Source organism: Chiloscyllium plagiosum, unplaced genomic scaffold (genome assembly GCF_037043375.1).
Source record: "Chiloscyllium plagiosum isolate Xiang-an unplaced genomic scaffold, Cpla_swu_hap1 HiC_scaffold_29, whole genome shotgun sequence".
Classification (NCBI taxonomy): domain Eukaryota; kingdom Metazoa; phylum Chordata; class Chondrichthyes; order Orectolobiformes; family Hemiscylliidae; genus Chiloscyllium; species Chiloscyllium plagiosum.
Window position 1 is genome coordinate 21,431,947 of NW_028270167.1, and position 23,234 is coordinate 21,455,180.

The following is a 23,234-nucleotide window of genomic DNA, read 5'->3' on the forward strand; positions in this document are numbered from 1 at the left end:
GCCTTTGTGTGGAGCCACAGAAAATGGGGGAGATACTGAACGAGTATTTTACATCAGTATTTACTGTGATAAAGGATATAGAAGATATAGCCTGTAGGGAAATAGATGGTGACACCTTGAAAAATGTCCATATTACAGAGAAGGAAGTGCTGGATGTCTTAGAGTCATAGAAATGTACAGCATGGAAACATACCTTCGGTCCAACCCGTCCATGCCGATCAGATATCCCAACCCAATCTAGTCCCACCTGCCAGCACCCGGCCCATATCCCTCCAAACTCTTCCTATTCATATACCAATCCAAATGCCTCTTATCTATTACAATTGTACGAGCCTCCACCACTTCCTCTGGCAGCTCATTCCATACACGCACCACCCTCTGCGTGAAAAAGTTGCCCTGTAGGTCTCTTTTATATCTTCCTCCTCTCACCCTAAACTATGCCCTCTCGTTCTGAACTTCCCGACTCCAGGGAAAAGACTTTGCCTATTTATCGTATCCATGCCCCTCATAATTTTGTAAACCTCAATAAGGTCACCCCTCAGCCTCCAACGCTTCATGGAAAACAGCCCCAGCCTGTTCAGCCTTTGCCTATCGCTCAAATCCTCCAACCCTGGCAACATCCTTGTAAATCTTTTCTGAACCCTTTCAAGTTTCACAACATCTTTCCAATAGGAAGGAGACCAGAATTGCACGCAATATTCCAACAGTGGCCTAACCAATGTCCTGTACAGCTGCAACATGACCTCCCAACTCCTGTACTCAATACACTGACCAATAAAGGAAAGTATTTCAAATGCCTTCTTCACTATCCTATCTACCTGCTTCTCTACTTTCAAGGAGCTATGAACCTGCACTCCAAGGTCTCTTTGTTCAGCAACACTATTGAGGACCTTACCATTAAGTGCATAAGTCCTGCTAAAATTTGCTTTCCCAAAATGCAGCACCTCGCATTTATCTGAATTAAGCTCCATCTGCCACTTCTCAGCCCATTGGCCCATCTGATCAAGATCCCATTGTAATCTGAGGTAACCTTCTTTGCTGTCTACCACACCTCCAATTTTGGTGTCATCTGCAAACTTACTAACTGTACCTCTTATGCTCGCATCCAAATCATTTATATAAATGAAGAAAAGCCGTGGACCCAGTACCAATCCTTGTGGCACTCCACTAGTCACAGGTCTCCAGTCTGAAAAACAACCCTCCACCACTACCCTCTGTCTTCTACCTTTGAGCCAGTTCTGTATCCAAATGGCTAATTCTCCCTGTATTCCATGAGATCTAACCTTGCTAACCAGTCTCCCATGGGGAACCTTGTCGAATGCCTTACTGAAGTCCATATAGATCTCATCTTTCACTCTGCCCTCATCAATCCTCTTTGTTACTTCTTCAAAAAACTCAATCAAGATTGTGAGACATGATTTTCCACACACAAAGCCATATTGACTATCCATCATCAGTCCTTGCCTTTCCAAATACATGTACACCCTATCCCTCAGGATTCCCTCCAACAACTTGCCCACCAGTGATGTCAGGCTCACTGGTCTATAGTTCCCTGGCTTGTTCTTCCCACCTTTCTTAAACAGTGGCACCACGTTTGCCAACCTTCAGTCTTCTGGCACCCCACCTGTGACATTCGTAGATACAAATATTTCAGTAAGAGGCCCAGCAATCACTTGCTGTGTACAGGTGTTAGGAGGTTATGTTGTAGCTGTACAAGATATTGGTTAGGCCACCATTGGAATATTGCGTGCAATTCTGGTCTCCTTCCTATCGGAGTGATGTTGTGAAACTTGAAAGGGTTCATAAAGGTTTACAAGGATGTTGCCAGGGTTGAAGGATTTGAGCTGTAGGAAGAGGCTGAATAGGCTGGAGCTGTTTTCCCTGGAGCTTCGGAGGCTCAGGGATGACCTTTTCGAGGTTTACAAAATCATGAGGGGCATGGATAGGATAATTAGTCAAAGTATTTTCCCTGGGGTGGAGGAGTCCAGGACTAGAAGGCCTAGGTTTAGGGTGAAAGGGAAAGATACAAAAGAGATGTAAGGGGCAATCTTTTCACACAGAGAATGGAATGAGCTGCCAGAGGAAATGGTGGAGGGTAGTACAATTGCAACATTTAAAAGACATTTGGATGGTATATGAATAGGAAGGGTTTGGAGGGATATGGACCGGGTGCTGGCAGGTGGGACGAGATTGGGTTGGAATATCTGGGTGGCATGGATGGGTTGGATCAAAGAGTCTGTTTCTGTGCTGTACATCTATATGATTCGATGACTCTATGACTTGTTTGACTGCACAGAGACAGTCAAACAAGTGTCGAGACAAATATTGAACAATGACATTTATACAAATGAGAGACCTTGTATGTAATGAGGTGTCTCCAGTGCCACCAAAGTGCCCCGAAGAGGAGGCAATGGCCTAATGGTATTATCACTGAATGGTTAATTCAGAGACCCAGATAATGTTCTGGGGACTCAGGTTTAATTTCTGCTGTCACAGTCAGTGGAATTGGAGTTCAACAAAAATCTGGAATTAAGAATCGAACGATGACCATGAATTCATTGTTGATTGTAAAACCCATCTGGTTCACTAATGCTCTTCGGGGAAGGATACCGCAATCCTTACCCCGTATGGTTTACATGTAGCTCCAAACCCACAGCAATGTGGTTGACTCTTAAATATCCCCTGGGCAATTAGGAATGGGCAATGAATGCTGGCCCAGCCAGCAACACCCTTGTATTGTGAATGAAGAAAATAAAAATAGATTTTCATCTTTTTTTCGCACCCGCCCCCCCTCCCCCCCAACAATGTCTCAGCATCTTTCCCAGGGTGAAGGGAACCAACTTGATAGAGGACCCTTGAGGTTTGGTCAGGTGACACTTGGGCATGTTTGTGTTTTGACAACCCAAACATGCTGAGGATCTTCTTGCCAGAGGCTAGTGGGCTGTTCTCAGCCAGAAACTTCAAGGATTGAAAGTTAGGGGGCCAGCAGGGTGGGGGTGGAGGGCCCAGCACCACCAGATTGTCCTGAGAAGAAACATCTAATGCCCCTGTGTGAGGTTCCTCCTCCAGCTGAGTGCTTCCTGGCATCAACATAGCTTCTTGTGAGGATGGGGAACCTGCAGTGTGTGCCGTGTGAGGGAAGATGGGGCAGGATTCAGTGGGAGTGACAAAGGAAGAGCCTTAGTGTGAGGTAGGTAAGGTAGTAGAGATAGAACAAGTGTCAAGTAGCACAGAGAAAAGTCTGGCACTTATCCTAGCAGTAGGCTGTTTCTACGCACCATTGAGATGGCACAGGCCTGGGTGGTGGCCAGGGACCACGTTGTCAGTGTCTGATGGTGTGACATCCTGTGTCAATCCTCACACCTTCCTTTGTACCACCACCTCTGCCAGGATCTCCAGCTCCATGATAGAGAATCCCTCTCCAACACATTCAGATTCTGCCCTTAATGGCACAGGGCAGCTTTGGAATGTCAGTGCTCATTTGGGTACACAGTGGCATTTTCAATATAGTGCCAGCCTTTCTGCAGACACCCACTGAGTGACCAGCTGTTCCGTGTGGTAAAATGACAGTAGAATTGGACGTGAGGGATGCCGTAACGAAGAGGTAGCTAGTTAGCGAGTGTTTGGTAGGCTATGGTGAGTTACCTCACTAGGCCTCACAGCAAGAATCCCTCCAAAAAAGCCACACTTAGTCAAAAATATCCCAGTTTCAGCACAATGTGTTTTCTCTACCTTGTGTGTCAGTAAATTTAACAAAAGAAATATTTGAAGGGTTGCTTTTAAACAGCAGGTGCTTGGCAGAATTGGGTAACTCTTTCAGGGAATCACTGCAGGAATAATACTTTGCTTCTGAGCTGCTCTCTGATTTTATGCTCACTGCGCGTATGTCCCTCAGAGCTTTCTGAAGGTGACAGGAAGTTGACTTTTGCATTGGAAAGCGATTGATATTTTTGCAGTATTTATTGTGTTCACAAAAAAGCTTTGCATACAAAACAGTGAACTGTCCGCATGGCTGCTGTGAACTAAATCACAAGTTTAGGAAAATACTGGTGAGAGACAGCTGGTGCAATTAGCTCTGGCAAAGCAGATGAACCTGTTCCACAGAAACTACAGGGTCTTTTGTTTAGGATTAACAAAGTATTTTCCTCCAAATGTAACGTGCACTCCTGGCAGAGCAGACTGACAGGGTGTCCAAGAAAAAAAACCAGTAAGGATTGTAAAGTCTTAATTTCACACTGAATCATTTGTTTATTGTTCAACAAAATCCTAAAGCTTGAACTAGTGAGTATGATTTAGTGAAAGATAATAGCTTGTCTTTAGATTAGCACCTTTCATTTCATCAGGATACTCCGAAACACTTCATGTCCAATTAAGTGCTTTGAATGTGTTGTTGTATTGGAAGACAGCAATTCAATTTGCCAACAGCAAGTTTCCACAAATATCAATATGCGGATTGAGAAGCTAATCTGTTTTGCGAAAGTTGTGAAGCATGACTGTTGCCCAGAAATGTGTCCCTACTCTTTTTCAAATATTACCAAGGGATCTCTCAGATCCGTCTGAGGGAGCAGACAGAGTCTTGGATTACAGTCTCAAACAAAAGACTGTGTGTTGAATTTTAACCAGGAAGAGTATCTGAGTTTGTTTACAGATCAGAGATTAAATTGGGGGAGAAGATGTCATCAGGCAGACAGCTCCAACCAAATACTGGAAAAATATCAATCCTTTTCCCAAGCAGCAATCAGCTTCCTGTCACCTTCGGAAACCTCTCATGGACAGATACGCAGTGAGCACTGAATCAGAGACAGTTCAGAAGCACAGCGTTGTGCCTGCAGTGACTCTGTCAATGAGTTCCCCAATTCTGCCCAAAACCTACTCTTTCTTTGCATCACCTTCCACATTTAACGGCTCTGTATCCCTTACATGACAGTGAAAAGTCCAACCACCTGCCTTGCTGGTTCCACCACAGTGAGCATTTGAATTGGTGCAGAGTTCTTAAAGAGTACACCTTCAAATGTTTCTCAGGCCTCATCTCTTGTCACATCCACTGATGGCTGCTGCACACATGATGGTCCTGTGGGAGATAAAGACAATGCACACAAGGTAACATAGAATCATACAAAACTGAAGAGACCATTCAGCCCATCAAGTCCACTTGATAAAAAAAATGAAGGACTCTAAATCTACACTAATCCCATTTTCTAGCACTTGCTGCATAGCTTTGTATGTTATGACACTTCAAGTGCTCATCCAAATACTTTTTAAAGATTGTGAGGTTTCCCACCCCAGCTACCTTCCCAGGCAGTGCATCCCAAACTGCACTCTCTGGGTGAAAATGTTTTACCCCAAATCTCCTCTAAACTTCCTGCCTTCCACTTCAAAATTACACCCTCTTGTTACTGAGGGGAGCAGTTGCTTTCTCTTTATCCTGACCATAATCTTATACACATCTATCAGGTCCCCCTTCAAGCTTCTCTACTCCAAAGATAACAACCTGAGCTTATGCAGCCTGTCTTTATTATTGAAATGCTTTATCCCAGGCAACATCCTGATGAGTTGTCTCTGTGCTCCCTCAAGTGCATTCACATCCTTCCTGTTGTACAGTGACCAGAACTGCATGCAGTAATCCAGCTGTGGTCTAACTCAAGCTCTGTAAAGCTCAGACATGACCTCACTGCTCTTATAATCTATACCTCAACTGGTAACGACAAGTATTCTGCGTGCCTTCTTAAACACCCTATTACCCTGCCCTGCCAGTTCCTTGTAGACAAACCCCAAGGCCCCTTTGATTCTCTGAGCTTCCCAGTGTCCTGCCATCCATTGAGTACACCCTTGGTCTTGTCACTTCTTCCAAAGTGCATCAGCTCACACTTTACAGCATTATATTCCATTTGTCACTCATCTGTCCACCTGAGCAATCTGTTTATACTCTCCTGTAACCTAAGACCACCTTCTTCACTGTCAACCACCCGGCCAATCATTTTGTCCATCCATAAGATTACTTACCATGCCACCCTTCCTTCACATTTTCTACAATATTCTTTGCGTACGTCATGAACAATAAGGGACCCTGCACTGATTCTTGTGACATCTCTCTGAACGCTGGTGCTAGTCACACAAACAGCTTTCTACCACCACTTTCTGGCTGTTAACACTAACCCAATTTTTCATCCATCTCGCCAAGTTACTCTTGGTATGTTGCAAATAATGCTGATCATATTACAATCATTGTTTAACTGCAGCTTTATACCTTGTGGGTGGCTGTTATCTACTTAACTCTTGCCGGGGAATGATTGCACGAGCATTGTGGTTATTAGTGCATTCATGACTCACCCTAATGCCTTTCCAAACAGTGGCAAGAGCAGTAGTTATGCAAGTATCTATTCATGTACAGTCTGGTTTTTGATAGTGAAATATACTCCATAGAATCATGGAATACACTCATGGAATCATTCATTGCTAAGCTCAAATTTTGGCTGAATATAAAACAAAATTTATTTTTTTAATTCAATAACTGAAGGCCGTTTTTATAGATTACTTACAGAGTGGAAACAGGCCCTTCGGCCCAACAAGTCCATACTGACCCGCAACCAAACCCCCGACATTTACCCCTGCCCCTAACACTATGGGCAATTTAGCTTGGCCGATTCACCTAACCTGCACATTTTTGGACTGTCGGAGAAAACTGGAGCACCTGGAGGAAACCCACGCAGACACGGGGAGAATGTGCAAACTCCACACAGTCAGTCACCTGAGGCGGGAATTGAACCCGGGTCTCTGGCGCTGTGAGGCAGCAGTGCTAACCACTGTGCCACCGTGCCACCCTTTTCTTGGGTACATGAATCGAGGGAGACCAGCTAATATGTTAACTAACATGTAATGCAGAATTATATAAGCACATACACTCCCAACGCTTCATGGCAGCATTTGCAAAAGTTCCTATTAAAAAAAACAACAATACCCATTTGTACCTGTTATGCAAATTTTAATAATAATGACTGAAACATTTTAGGAACCAGTCAAACCTAATATGACTGTATTTTAATATATCCCCTAATAACAGGTTTCAATTTGGATCGCAAAACTTAATCTAATCTGTCTGTCTGTTGCGCTTCAAAGCATTTCTTAATCTCTGTGACTGACATGTGCAGGATATTACTCCCCCTCATATTGTGCTACAAATAAACAGTGTCTTTAATTGTTTGCTATGTTTCTTCATGCACGTTGGAGAGAAATTGGAAGTATTAGGAAATTGATTACTAGCTGACTGAGCCATATACTTCTTCTGTGGCCTGGAGGGGAACTTGAACTTAAAATCTTAAGTTCAGAAGAGTGAAACATCTGTGTGATCCAAATGAAATTAACTGGCATGTTTCCATTTTAAGTTAGAGACTGGGGTGAATGGGTTTTGTGACAGAATTTCCTCCATGTTTAGATGCAAATTATTCCACTTAATCATCAACTTCTCTCTGGCACCCCACAATCACAGGGCCATGAGTCACTTTAACTTAACCACTTTAAACGCACCTTACTAAGGCACAACCTACAGCATTACACAAGGGCTCATACACATCTCACCTTCAGCAACTATTGACCCTCCTTGTCCTGTGTACTTCCTTCTCACTCACTGGGGACACTTCATATACTCCTGCATGATCACCAACTGCTTTTCCATCCACTTTCCTCATATCCATTCCTTCAGTTCACTCACAGAAGGAAAGAATGGCCCACAATATGGCTGAGAGGACCAAGGAAGGCAGGGATTCAGCAGACATCAAGCTTCTTGCTCATGATGAGAAGATATTGAGATGGCTAAAGAAGGCCGGTACTGCTGATATGGTGTTGGGTAGATATCAATGGTTCACTCTAAGTTGCGCAGCCGCTGTACCACTCCTAGGTGCCACACATACAGGTCAGTGAGATTGGAGTGCTAACAGATTGATTTCCAGTTTTGGAAGGTCAGAGGTCCCCACACTGAAAAAGTTTTAAAGTGACTATGGTTGGGCAACCAACCTAATAAGGGAGAAAGTGAGGACTGCAGATCCTGGAGATCAGAGTCCAGAGTGTACTGCTGGAAAAGCACAACATCCAAGAAGCAGGAGAATCGACGTTTCGAGCCTCAGCTTTCCATGAAAAAATTCCTGATGAAGAGCTTATGCTCCAAAGAGAATTCCACCCAGATCCATTCCCCAGCATTTACCCCACACTAATACACCTAACCTCCACATCCCTGAACACAATGGACAATTTAGCATGGCCAATTCACTTAGACCTGCTTGTCTTTGGACTGTGGGAGGAAACCCACATAGACACAGGAGAACGTGCAAACTCCACACAGACAGTTGCTTAAGGCAGGAATCGAACCCAGGTCCCTGGTACTGTGAGGCAACAGTGCTAACCACTGAGCCACCATGCCGTTCCAGATTTTAAAAGCATCTGGATGGGTATATGAATAGGAAGGATTTAGAGGGATATGGGCTAAGTGCTGGCAAATGGGACCTGAGCAGTTTAGGACATCTGGTTGGCATGGACGAGTTGGACAAAAGGATCTGTTTCCATGCTGTACATCTCTATGACACTGTGACTCTATGTCAGCATCTGGCTGTTTTTGTAGACAGATTAACAGCTATCTTGAAGATCCAATCCAAGTCAAAATGCTCAGTGTTGTCAAATATACACTCACACTTGCACTGCATTGCTTTAACCATAGTCGATCAGTATCAATGGCAAAACAATAGTTGGTTGAGCGATGTTGACTTCAATCCAAGTGCCTTGGCTTTTCAGGGAGTTAGGGTAGTGGCAGGTAGCACCCACAGGGAAGTGGAGCAGCACTAAACACTCATAAGTTCAGTCTTAGGATGTTTTACAGGTGCCTTACCTCTCCACATTGCCCTTAGGCTTAGTCACAAAGCCTGCAGCAAGAGAAGCCAAGGAGACAGAGCCTGGTGTGAGACTATCAGCCAACGTGGGTACTCTAAGTCAAAAGATATCAGGGAAGAGTGCTCAAAGGGACCAAACACTCCACCCTTTGGCAAAAATCAGGTTTGCATAAACACGGAGTGCGGGAAGTGAGGGGGAAGAAGAAGAAAACAGACTTTGGATCTTTGGTGTTAAAATTGAAGCTAAAACATGGACAGTTGCTCCATATCAGCAACAAATATCTTGTGTAAGACTATCCCTCAGTCCAAAATAACCTAGCAGAGGCACGTAAGTTCAGTTTGTCCCTGAGCTTGTAAATATGGGTTGGAGCCCTGAATTCATTGGGCTGAGAGCAAGGACAATAGTTTTGGCACATTACCAATGCCCATGAGTGTGAATGAAGGCTCTAAGAAAAGCAAAGGAGAAAATGAGGACTGCAGATGCTGAGTCGAGATTGTGGTGCTAGAAAAGCACAGCAGGTCAGACAGCATCCGAGGAGCAGGAGAATCAACATTTCGGGCATAATCCCTTCATCAGGAATGAAGCTTGTGGGTCAATGCTGAGAGATAAGTGGGAGGGGGTGGGGTTGGGGGGGGTAGCTGGGAAAGCGATAGGTGGATAAAGGTGAGGGAGAAGGTGGTAGGTCAGAGGGGGCAGTGATGTACAGGTCCGGAGGGCCGTGCCGAGTTGGAGGCTGGGGACTGGGACAATGTGGAGGAGGGAAAATGAGGAAGCTGTTGAAATCCACATTTATCCCATGTGGTTGCAGGGTCCCAAGGAGGAATATGAAGCGTTCCTCCTCCAGGCATTGTGTGGTAACGGCTTGGCTGTGGAGAAGGGCCAGGACCTGCAATGTTCTTGACAGAGTGGGAGGGGGAGTTAAAGTGTTCAGCCATGGAGTGGTGGGGTTGGTGGGTGCGGGTATCCCAGAGGTGTTCTCTGAAACGATCCACAAGAAGGCGTCCTTTTTCCCCCATGTAGAGGAGACCACACCGGGTGCAACAGATGCAGTAGATGACATTGGGAGAGGTACAGGTAAATTTCTGATGGATATGGAAGAATCCCTTGGGGCCTTGGACGGAGGTAAGGGGAGTGGTGTGGGCACAGATTTTACACTTCCTGCGGTGGCAGGGAAAGGTGCCAGGACTGGGGTGTGGGCTGGTGGGGTGTGTGGACTTGATGAGGGAGTCGCAGAGGGAATGGTCTTTTCAGAACACTGACAGGGATGGGGAGGGAAATGTATCTTTGGTGGTAGGGTCCGTTTGGAGGTGACAGACGTGATGGAGGATGATGCATTGTATACGGAGGTTGGTGGGGTGGAAGGTGAGAACCAGGGCGGTTCTGTCCTTGTTGTGTTGGGAGGGGTGGGGTTCAAGGGTGATGGTGCATGAAGTGGAGGAGATACGTTGGAGGGCATCGTCAACCACGTGGGAAGGGAAGTTATGATCAAAGAAAAAGGAGTGCTTCTGGGACTTTTTGAGATGGAATTGGTCATCCTGGGAAGACCAGCGGAGGCAGAGGAATTGGGAATAAGGAATAGCATTTTTACAGGAGATAGGGTGGGAGGAGATGTAGTCTAGATAGCTGTGGGAGTCGGTGAGTTTGTAGAAAATGTTGGTGTTAAGTTAGTCATCGTTGAAGATAGAGAAGTCCAGGAAGGAGAGAGAAGTGTCAGAGATGGTCCAGGTGAATTTAAAGTCGTTGTGGAATGTGTTGGTAAAATTGATAAACTGTTCAACCTCCTCGTGAGAGCACGAGGTGGCACCAATACAGTCATCAATGTAGCAGAGGAAAAAGTGGGGAGTAGTGCCGGTGTAACTGCGGAAGATAGACAAAGAGATAGGCACAGCTGGGGCCCATGCGGGTGCCCATGGCTACTCCTTCCATCTGGAGGAAGTGGGAGGATTAAAAGGAGAAAGTATTGAGGGAGAGGACCAGTTCAGCCAAACAAATGAGAGTGTTAGTGGTGAGGTACCGGTGGGAACGTTGGGAGAGAAGGAAACGGAGGGCTTGAAGGTCTTTGTCATGGCAGATTGAGGTGTATAGGGACTGGATGTCCATGGTGAAGATAAGGCTTTGGGGACCAGGGAAACAAAAGTCTTGGAGGAGGTGGAGGGTATGGGTAGTGTCCCAAATGTATCTGGGGAGTTCCTGGACCAGGGGGATAGAAAAGTATCTAAGTATGTGCAGATGAGTTCGGTGGGGCAGGAGCAGGCTGAGACAATGTGTCGGCCGGGGTAATCAGGTTTGTGAATCTTAGGAGGTTGGAGGTAGAATCGGGCGGGGCGGGATTCCCAAACTATGAGGTTGGAAGCTTTGGGTCAGAGATCCCCTGAGGTGATGAGGTTGTGTATGATCTGGGAGATGATGGTTTGGTGATGGGAGGTGAGGTCATGATTGAAGAGGCAATAGGAAGAGGTGTTTTTGAGTTGGTGCCTGGCTTCAGCGGTGTAGAGGTCAGTGTGACACCCTGCACCCCCCCCCCCCCCCCCCACCCTCCCCCCACCCCACCTCAGTGTTTGACTGAGTGGCGTCAGTGGAGGCTGAAGCAGTTGCGCCGCGGTGGCAACAATGAGAGCGGAAATGATGTTCTGGTTAGGCCTTGCATTGGTTTCAGCGGCAGTGGATCGTGCAGCAGTCGTGGTGGTGGTGGATCCAGTAACGGTCTCAGTAGTCATGGAGGCAGCATAGTAAGCCGTGGCTGCGGGCTGTCAGGTGGTGGGCACAGAACTGGTGGCTGGAGCGGCCGCATGGCTGATGGTGGCCGAGCAGCTCCAGAGGGCAGGGGAAGCTTCTGGAATGGTCTCCATCTCCATCAATGGTGACTGACTCAACACGGACATCTTCTGCAAACCTAGCGACTCCCACAGCTACCTGGATTATACTACGTCCCACCCTGCCTCCTGCAAAAATACTACCCCTTATTCCCAGTTCCTCTACCTCCACCGCATCTGCTCTCAGGAGGCCCAGTTCCACCACAGAACACACCAGATGGCCTCCTTCTTTCCCCTCCCATGTGGTCAATGCTGCCCTCCAGCACATCACATCCACTTCACACATCTCCGCTTTCCAACCCCACCCTCCAACCACAACAAGGACAGAATCTTCTGGTCCTCACCTTCCACTCCACCAACCTCCGCATACATCGCATCATCCTCTGCCATTACTGCCACCTACAAACAGACCCCACCACCATTTCTCTCCCCACCCCTATCTGCTTTCCATGAAGACCATTCCGTCTGCGATTCCCTTGTCAGGTCCACGCACCCCACCAAAACATCCTTACCTCCCGGCACCTTCCCCTGCCACTTCAGGAAATGCAAAACCTGCGCCCACACCTCTCCCCTCACCTCAGTCCAAGGCCCCAAAGGAGCCTTCCACATCCTGCATTTCCACGCATGTCATTTACTGTATCTGTTGCTTCTGATGTGGTCTCCTCTACACTGGGGAGTCAGGACGTCTGCTTGCAGAACGCTTCAGAGAACATCTCTGGGACACCCGCACCAACCAACCCCACCACCCCGTGGTCGAACACTTCAACTCCCCCTCCCACTCCATCAAGGTGCTGGGCCTCCTCCCTAACCACCTGATGCCAGGAGGAAGAACACCTCATCTTCCCCCTTGGAAACCTCCAACCATATGGCATCAATGTGGACTCCACTCGTTTTCTCATTTCCCTTCCACCACTTATCCCAGTTCCAACCTGCAACTCAGCACCGCCTTCATGACCTGTCCCACCTGTCCATCTTCCTTCCCACCTATCCGCTCCACCCTCCTCTCTGACCTATCACCTTTACCCCCACCTCCATCTACGTATTCCGCTCTCAGCTACCTTCCCCCCAGACCCACACCCCTCCCAATTATCTCTCAGCCCCCTCGGCCCATATGCCTCATTCCTGATGAAGGGGTCCAAACGAAACGTCAATTTTCATGCTTCTCGGATGCTGCCCGACCTGCTGTGCTTTTCCAGCACCCCATTTTCGACTTTTATGTCAATGTGTCAGGAGCCCACATTCTGGAACTGCCTCCCTAAAGTATCCCATCTCCTTCTTCTTTTTCTTTTGGCACTCTTTGAGAACTATCTATTTGACCAGACTTTGATCACACACTTAATATCCTCTTCCTTGCTTCAGTCTGCATTACATTCCGAGGATGCCACCTCCCCCATCCCATGAAGTGCATTAATTGTTTTTCCTATGTTAAAGACTGCATGCAAATACAATTTGTTATTGTCATAAACAATCTAAGTATGGACATAGTCAAAACGTCAGGTAGCATAAATAGAGGCAGTGAGTACAAAAGCAGGGAAGAAACGCTGTACCTTCATAAAGCTGTGGTTAGGCTGTAACGAGACTTTAGCATCCAGTTCTGGTCACCACATTTAAGCAAAAATGTGTGGAAAGAAGTTGGGGATTTTGCACCAAGTAACTCATTTCCAGTCTCTCCAAATCTTGCCTCCCATCTACAAGGCACATGTCAGGAATGTGATGAAGTACACTCCATTTGCCTACTGCAGCTCCAACAACACTCAAGAAGTTTTGCACCATCCAGGAGAAGACTGCTCACTTAATTGGCACCCCATCGACCACTTCAGCTTTTACTCCACCACTGATGCATAGTGGCAGCAATGTTCACCAGTTACGAAGATGCACTGCAGTTCCATCAATATCACCATCCAACTGGTAACGCCAATGACCTAGAAGGATAAGATCAGCAGATGGATGGGAATACGGCCACCCGTAAGTTCCTTTCCAAGTCACACACTATGCTAACTTGGAAATATCTTCCGTAAGTGTCACTGGGTTAAGATCCCGGAACTCCATTACAAACAGTGCTGTGGATGTACTTGATTTCAAAAGACTCCAGCGGTTCAAGAAATCAGCTCCACATAACCTACTTAAGGACAATTAGGGGCGCGCAATGAAAATGGCTCTGGCAATGATCCTCTCCAAATGCCTCCGATTGATTTATTCGAATTTGGAATGGCAAAAACTCATTAGGGATAGTCAGCATTGTTTTGTGCAAGGGAAATCATGTCTCACAAACTTGATTGAGGTTTTTGAGGAAGTAATCAAGAAGATTGATGACAGCAGAGCAGTACACATGCTTACTTGGTTAGCCTTTGCCAAAGTTCCAAATGGTAGTCTAATTTGTAAAGTTAGATCACTTTGGATTCAGGGTGAGCTTGCTAATTGGATATAAAATTGGCTTAATAACAGGAGACAGAGAATGATGGAGAGTTGTTTTTTTGAACTGGAGGTCTATTACCAGCAGTGTTCTACAGGTTGGGTCCATTGTTGTTTGCCATTTATAAAAATGACTTAGATGAGAATATAGAAGAAATGCATTTGCAGATGACACCAAAATTGGTGGTAGATTTAGAAAGAGATTTTGGTCAATGGGCTGAGGAGTGGCAGATGGAGGTTAACTTGGATAAACGTGAGGTATTGCATTTTAGTAAAACAAACAAAAGCAAGACCTTTACAATTAAAAGTAGGCCTTGAGTAAAGTTGCAGAACAGAGAAATATAGAGGGTCAGGGACATAATTTTTTGAAGTTTGCATCATATGTAGACAGGGTGGTTATAAGAAGATGGTTAGCACACTTGCCTTCATTGCTCAGATCTTTGAGTTTGGGAGTTGGGATGTCATGTTGTACAGAAAATCGGTGAGGCCACTTTTGGAGAACTGTGTCCAGTTCTGGTCACCCTTTTATATGAAGGATAGTATTAAGCTGGAGAGGGTTCAGAAAAAATTTTCCAGGATGTTGCTGGGAAAGAAGGGTTTGAGTTATAAGGAGGGGCTGGATAGGCTGGGCCTTATTTTGACTGGAGCGTGGGAGGTTGAGAGGTGACCTTATAGAATTTTCTAAAATCATGAGGGATATCGACAATGTGAATAGCACTTGAAGATCACGTTATATCATTGACTGTAATGCATCATGAGGTCTGCTTCTGGATGTTATCCAGATAGTAAGTTCCCACTGCCCTCTTTTAAACTCCATCTCCATTTGTCAAAATGAATTTATCGTAATTGAAGACATATCGCTTGATAGCACTGACTCCCAAGGGTCCACGCGCCCTTGCTTTGATTTCCCTAAGAACGGCTTGGAAATATATTAGTGATAGCCTGTGTTTTTCTTCCTGGGATTGATGCCATTCTGTCCAAGTCCAGATGGTGTCTAAAAATTACTTTTAAAATCAACCTCCTGGACATGGGACTTGAGCCCAGATATTTTGGTCCAGTAAATGAGACACTTCCACTGCACCACAACGTCTCTCAGATGATGTTTCTGCAATATTAATTCGACGCAAGTTATATAAACATACCGCAATAACAGATTGAGGTGAAAGAGCCAAGCATTTCACCTGTCACCCAGTTCACAGCCTACCTGTGGGCATGGAACTGCTGCTAGCTCACCTGACAACATCAATTCTACATTTGCTTTTATGCAAACATCTGTACCGTTGGGAATTCAAACACCATTATCCTGGATCCTTTTGTGTGAATCTCTCTTAAAAAAAAATCCAATTTATCCTAAGATATAGGATCAGAATTAGGCCAGTCGACCTATCGAGTCGGCTCCACTCCTCAATCATGGCCAATGTGTTTCTCAACCCTATTCTTCTTCCTCCTCCCTCATTCCCTTACCAATCAATAAACTACCTCTCTCTCTTAAATACACTCAATAACTTGGCCACCATAGGCATCTGCGGCAATGAGCTCCACAGATTAACTACCAGCCAGCTGAAGAAACTCCTCATCTCAGTACTAAGGCATTGTCCCTTCATCTGAGGCTGTGCCCTCAGGTTCTAGTGGAAAGATCTTCTCCACGTCCTCTCTATTCAGGCCTCTCAGTATTCTATAAGTTTCAATCTCATCACCTCCTCATCCTTCTAAACTCCATCCAGTACACACCCAGAATCCTCAACTGTGGCTCATAGGACAATCCCTTCATACCCAAGATCATTCTTGTAAACCTCCACTGGACCTCCTCCAAGACTAGCACATCCTTCCTCAGATACAGCGCTGAAAATGCTCACAGTATTCCAAACAGTCTGGTAAATGACTGATACAACCTTAGTGGTACATCTCTGCTCTTGTATTTTAGCCCTTTTTGAAATGAATGCCAACATCTCATTTGCCTTCCTAATGGTCAACTGAACCTACAAATTAACCTTAAGAGAATTCTGAGTGAGGACTCACAAATCCCTTTTTGCTTCAGATTTCAAAATCCTTTCCTTATTTAGAAAATAGTCTCCATCTCTATTCTTCCTACCAAAGTCCATAACCTCACACCCTCCCACATTATATTCCATCAGTCACTTCTTTGCCCATTCTCCTAGCCTGTCCAAGGTGTTCTGCAGCCTCCCCATTTCCTCACCACCTACCTGTCCTTTTACCTATCTTTGCATCATCTGTAAACTTACCAACAATGCTTGCAGTTCATTCATCCAGATTGTTAATGTATAACATTAATAGTTGTGGTTCCACACCTGCAGAAATCCACATCACCACTGGCTGCCATTCTGAAAAAGACCCCTTAGTCCCCACTCTCTGCCTTCTGCCAGTCAGCCAATCTCGATCCATGTCAGTAACTTGCCCCTAACACCATGGGCCCTCATCTTATTCAGCAGCAGCTCGTGCAACTTCTAGCCAGAGGTCTTCTGGAAATACAAATAGATCATGTCCACTGGCTCTCCTTTACCTAATTTGCTTGGACCTCCTCAAAGAATTCGAACAGATTTGTCAGGAATGACCTCCCCTTGACAAAGCCCTATTGACCGTGCACTTCTAAGTAATCTGTAATCTCATCCTTAACAATGGGCTCTAAAACTGACCAATGTTTTCCTGTTTTCTGCCTTCCTCCTTTCTTAAACAGGGGAGCTATATTGGCCATTTTTCAGTCCTCTGGGACTCTCCCTGAGTCCAGTGAGTCCTGAAAAATCATCACAAATGTACAATCTCCTCAGTGATCTCCTTCAGAACTCTGGGGTGTGGTCCATCATTCCAGGTGAATTATTTACCTTCAGACCTTTCTGCTTCCCCAGCACCTTCTCCTTAGTGATGGCCAATACATTCACTTCTGCCTCCCCAACTCTCTTGAATTTCTTGTATAGAACATAGAACATAGAACAATACAGCACAGTTGTGCCGAACATTTGTCCTAGCTTAAGCACCTATCCATGTACCTATCCAATTAAAGGTCACCAATGATTCTGACTCTGCCACTCCCACAGGCAGCGCATTCCATGCCCCCACCACTCTCTGGGTAAAGAACCTACCCCTGACATCTCCCCTATACCTTCCACCCTTCACCTTAAATTTATGTCCCCTTGTAACACTCTGTATGTGACTGGTATCTTTCATTCGGAAAACTGATACAAGGTACCTAATCAGTTCCTTTGCCATCTCTTTGTTCCCCATTACTACTTCTCCAGCCTCATTTTCCAGTGGTCTAATGTCCACTCTTAAAATCATAAATTCCTTATTTGGAAGTAGACCATTTGGCCTATCAAATCCACACTGATCTTCCAAACAGCATCTCACCCAGACATACCACACTACCTTATCCCTGTAACCCCCATGACTGATCCACCTAGCCTACACATCCCTGGACATTTTATGCAATTTAGCATGGCTAATTCACCTAACTTGCACATGTTTGGACTATGGGAGAAAACAGGAGCACCTGGAGGAAATCCATGCAGGGACGAGGAAACTCCACACAGGCAGTCACCCTAGGGAGGGATCAAACCTAGGTCCCTGGCATTGTGAGGCAGCAGTGCTAACCACTGAGCCACCATGCAGCCCTCTTTTTGGAGACATCAAAAAAAAACTCTTGTAACTTTTTTCATATTATGAGCTAGCTTACTCGCATGTTTCATCTTTTCCCACCTATTTATTGTTTTTTGGTTATCCTCTGTTGGTCTTTAAGGCTTCTCAATCATCTTGCTTCCCACTAATCTTCACGACTTGCATGCTTCACCTTCTGCAGTCCCTTGTCAGCCCTAGTTGCCTCATTATTCCTTTAGTATGGTTCCTCTTCATGATGAATTTCTGTTGTACTTCCTGAATTATCCCCAGAAATTCCTGCCATTGCTGCTCCACCATCTTCCCTGCTCGGCTCCCTTTCCATTCAGTGCTGGCCAACTTTACCCTTATGACTTCTTAGTCATCAATACTCTATTGTAAAACCATTACATCTGATTACAACTTCTCTATCTCAACCTGCAGTGTGAATTCTATTACAGATTATCCAACATTCGATTAACTGAATTTCGGATTATCCGAACAAGATCACAAGGTCCCGATGCTTGGCTAACTATGTTATCTGGCATTCGATTATCCAACATTAAATTAATTGAACAGAATACTCTCCACCCACGTCCTTCAGATAATCAAGGTTCCTTTGTATATCATGGTCATTGCACTCTAGGGATTCCTTCACCTTAAGCTCCCTAATCAAGTCTGCCTCATTACACATCACCGAATCCAGAACTGCCTGTTCCCTAGTAGGCTGTACTACAAGCCGCTCCAAAACATGATCTCATAGAAACTCTATGAATTCCTTTTCTTGCAATCTGCTACCAACCTGATTTTCTCAGTCTATTTGCATATTAAAGTCTTGTATTCCTCTGTATCATTAGATCCAGTTGCCTTGTGCATTGATTTGTGTGGATATGTATAGCTTCAAGTCTACAAATCCTGCTAGGTCTCTTTCAGTTTCAAACATTCCTATGGTAACATCGCTCTTGGGTTATATGGACTGGCTGTTATGAACCTGTTATGTGCCTTTCCCCTTCACACCAATTAATAGATTGCTTGCCCCATATCCATTTTGTGATCAGCTGGACTTTGCTTGGTGTAGCGTGATGCCAGTTTCAGCAGTGACCACTGCTAGGATTGCAGCAATCCCCAAGGAGAGAAGACTGTGGAGACCAAGGTGAAAGGGAGTCTGGGATACTCGACTGGAAGGCCCCATTGAGGAATCATGTGGTAGATGGAGGGGAAGCTTCAGAGACCAGGAGGAGAGTGTTAAAGGCCGGGGTGGAGGGTGTATGGCTTTGAAAGGGAGAGGAACACTTCTAATGGGTACCAGAGATCCCCCCAAAGGAGTACCCCCTAGATTGCCCAACACTAGCTCTCCCACTGAATGACTTGGTCCTACCATTGATAAAATAGCAACAGGTCCAAGTTGAGACCCTTACAGAGACATGGCCACTTGAGAGTTTCAATAGGCCCAAGGACAAGTGGGCCAGCTGACATCAATATATTATATTCTTTAAACTGGGAGACGTTGGGGGCATTGAGTGGGAAGTCAGTAGACATGGCAGGTGTTGCATTTTATGAGCCCCCGCAAACTGCCTTCAAACATGTCATTAACTGTCTGTAAAATCCAGCCCCCATGCCTTATCAGTTCTTCCTGCTGTGAGTCATGCTTCATATGTGTCAGTATTAAGCTTAATCTGCCATTATTCTGCAACCATATCAATCTTGTCCAATTAATTCCATAATTTCTGATCTGTCACTTGTCCTTTTGTTTTAGTAACATGTGGCCAATTGTCATTGGATCATATAAGCAACCGAGAAGTAACCCTGATCACATAACTCTATGACAGAATCAGCACTTACTGCTTTCCCTCTTTAAGTCAACTTCTTCATTATTTCCATATATTTAAGTTTAGCCAGTATATGCTTATTTGGGGAATCTTAACAGAAGCTGCTTGAATGTTAAGGCTCAGTGACACTTAACACAATCCATTGGAATTACCTCTGCCTCAAGTGGTAAACAGCTCGATTGACCAAGTTCATCTTCTACATCCATTCATGGAGCAATGGCACACAGATAAATCTCAATATTCCTCTTGATGACTAGTTCTATTGTTTTAATAATGTCACTCATGGGTCGGTAATTGCCCGTGAGTATGGGCAATTTTTAAGTATGGGCAGCATAGTAACCTGTCCCCAAACTACTGATAGCTCATTGGCAATGAGTCTTCTCCCTAGTCTTTCACAGACTGTGAACAAATATGCTATTTTTCCATTGGGATTCAGTTGCTTTGACAACTTCAGCTGATCTTGAGTTGTCATCTTATTTATAACAAAATTATTAACTTTGCATTTAATATTTTCATTTTTGGTACTACAATTTTAAAGGTATTCTATTTGTCTTTTACTAAAATATCATTGAACAATTTTTTTTAGAAAGTTTGTAGCTCAGGTTGAGGTTCTGGATGTAAGTTTGCTCGCTGAGCTGGATGGTTCAGTTTCAGACGGTTCATCACTATACAAGGTAACATCATGCATGAGCCTCTGGTGAAGCACTGGTGTTAGTGACCCACTTTCTGTTTATGTGTTCAGGTTTCCTTGGGTGAGTGATGTAATTCCCTGTGGTGATGTCATTTCTGTGGTGATGAATTCACAGGAACAATAGAACTCCTGTTGTGTGTATATGTTTGTTTAAGGTACTCATTTAATTCAATAAAGTTGACTTTTAAATATTACAAATTATAAAATCTTACAAGTGTTTGAACAGCATGTTACATGATACACATCTCTTGTGAATGAAAAGATAGTCGTTCAAAATTTTATCCATTTGTATTCATCGTTGGGTTTGATTCTATTGATGGCCTTCATGTTTCTAATTGTTTTCTTGCTGCTCTGTTACAGATAATTTCTGCCTCTAATCTGCTCAGCTCAGTTGCTGTGGTCTTTTCCAGGTCTGATTTTACTTCTCAGGTCATCAGTTCAATGTATTTCAGCATTTCCTTCTCATTTCCGTCTGTGGTGTTGGTGTGAGTAATATTTCCTCTATTTCATTTTTAAATTCATGTGTTAATCGATGTAGGAAGCATACTTGTTTTAATGCATTTGTTAGTTTTACAGATGCATTTGTCATCAACTGCAAGGAGAGGATTCCTCTCATTCTTCACCCTTGGGACAATAAAGAGCCCCACAGTTGAATAAAGAGACTAAAAAGGATGATGTCACATAGGGTCCAGAGGACTCCAAAGAGCACACAATCGTCGATCCAACATAGGGAACGAATTGACCAAATGGTTAATTAATTGGAACCTCTCCAATCCACATGGTTTGTAAAAAAGATGTTTAAAAAACAAGGAGGAACATAGAAGGCAATGCCTTAATATTAGTACTTTGAGATCATGGAGAATTAACAAAACGCCTGAATCATTGGAGCGAGAAACAGAAGATGATCAAAGTAATATCGGCTGAGCCAGAATTAATAGCCCCTGAATTAAAAGAGAAATTCTTTTGTCAGCAGATATTTATCTCACTGAGAGGTATGAAGTAAATTCCCATATCATGATTGTGTGCTATAGCTGCTTTGTTTGGAATATTGGATGTAAAACTAGTTGTACAACTCACTCTCACGAAGAGCAAAGCAGCAAGACAAAAACTAAGATTGAAAGAAAGTAAGAAATTGTTCACATTTCTAGGAGAGAGAGGCAGAGACAGTGACTAACTATTTGTACCATGGTCGCTGAACTGAATATTAACTCTTTGTGGTCTGGTTTGTGCACTTTCATTCATTAGATGCCAAATGTTGTCTTGTGTAATCTCCTTGACTGTACTCAATGGAGTTTAGAAGGCTTCTAAAACTGATTGAAACTTAAAGAATACTGAATGGCTTGGATAGAATGGATGTAGGAAAATGTTTCCATTGACAGGAAAGACAAGGACCTGAGGACACACGCATAGAGTAAAGGGAAGACCCTTTAGAATGGAGACAAGGAGAAACTTCTTTAGCCAGATGGTGGTGAATCTGTGGAATTCATTACCACAGAGGGCTGTGGAGACCAGCTCATTGAGAACATTTAAAACAGAGATAGATAAGTTCTTGATTGCCAAGGGGATCAAAGGTTATGGAGAGAAAGCGGGAGACTGGGATTGAAAAACCTATCAGTCACAATTGAATGGCAGAGCAGACTCAATGGGCTAAATAGCCTAATTTCTGCTCCTATGGTCTTCTAGAACATAGAACAGTACAGCACAGTGTAGGCCCTTCAGCCCTCAATATTGTGCCAACCTTTTATCTACTCTAAGATCAAACTAACCTACATACCCTACATTTTGCTATCATCCATGTGCCTATCCAAAAGTTGCTTAAATGTCCCTAATGTCTCTGACTCTACTTGATTCTCGCTTCAGACAACTGTCTGTGTAGAGTTTGCACACTCTCTCCATATCTGCATGGGTTTCCTTCATGGTACTCTGGTTTCCTCCTGCAATCCAAAGATGTGCAGGCTAGGTGGATTGGCCATGAGAAATTGACCATAGTGTCTAGAGATGTACAAACTAATAGAAGTAACCGGGATTACAAGAATAGGGTAGAGGGCATCAGTCTGAGTGGATGTTCTTTGGATCGTCAGTGTGGACTCAATGGGCTGACAGTGCATTGCATGCACCTACCACTCTCTGAGTAAAAAACCTACCTCTGATATCTACCCTCCAATCACCTTAAAATTATGCCCACTCGTGATAGTTGTTTCCACCCTGGGAAAAAGTGTCTGGTTATCGACTCTATCTATGCCTCTCACCATCTTGTATACCTCTATCAAGTCACCTCTCATCCTTCTTCGCTCCAATGAGAAAAGCCCTAGCTCCCTCAAAATTTCTTCACAAGACATGCCCTCCAGTACAGGCAGCATCCTGGTAATTCTCCTCTGCACTCTCTCTAAAGCTTCCACATCCTTCTTAAGATGAGTTGATCAGTACTGAACGCAATATTCCAAGTGTAGTCAAACCAGGGCATTATAGAGCTGCAACATAACCTCATGGCTCTTAAACTCAATCCTCCTATTAATGAAAGCAAACACACCATACGCCTTCTAAATAATCCTATCAACTTGGTTGGAAACTTTGAGGGATCAATGTACATGGATCCTGAAATCCCTCTGTTCCTCCACACTGCCAAGAATCCTGCCTTTAATCCTGTATTCTACATTCAAATTCGACCTTCCAAAATGAATCACTTCACACGTTTCCACATTGAACTCCACCTGTCACTTATCAGGCCAGTTTTGCATCCTGTCAATGTTCCATTGCAACCTACAACAGCCCTCCACACGATCCATAACTTCACTAACCTTCATGTTATTGGCAAACTTACTAACCCACCCTTCCACTTCCTCATCCAAGTCATTTATAAAAATCACAAAGAGCTGAGTCCCAGAACAGATCCCTGTGGAATACCACTGGTCAGAAGGCTCCAGGCTGAATACTTTCCACCTACTACCAACCTCTTGTCTTCTATGGGCCAGCCAATTCTTATTCAGACTGCCACGTTTCCCAATA

At 44.5% G+C, this 23,234-nt stretch overlaps 1 long non-coding RNA gene across 1 annotated transcript in view; it reads right to left on the minus strand.

Moving 5' to 3' along the window:
• Positions 1-4,870: 4,870 nt before the first annotated feature.
• Positions 4,871-23,234, minus strand: part of LOC148142265 (uncharacterized) — a 164,588-nt gene continuing 146,224 nt past the window's right edge. Inside the window, exon 4 of the long non-coding RNA XR_015751992.1 lies at positions 4,871-5,071. This is a non-coding gene — a long non-coding RNA (uncharacterized LOC148142265). The remainder of the gene's footprint in view (positions 5,072-23,234) is intronic.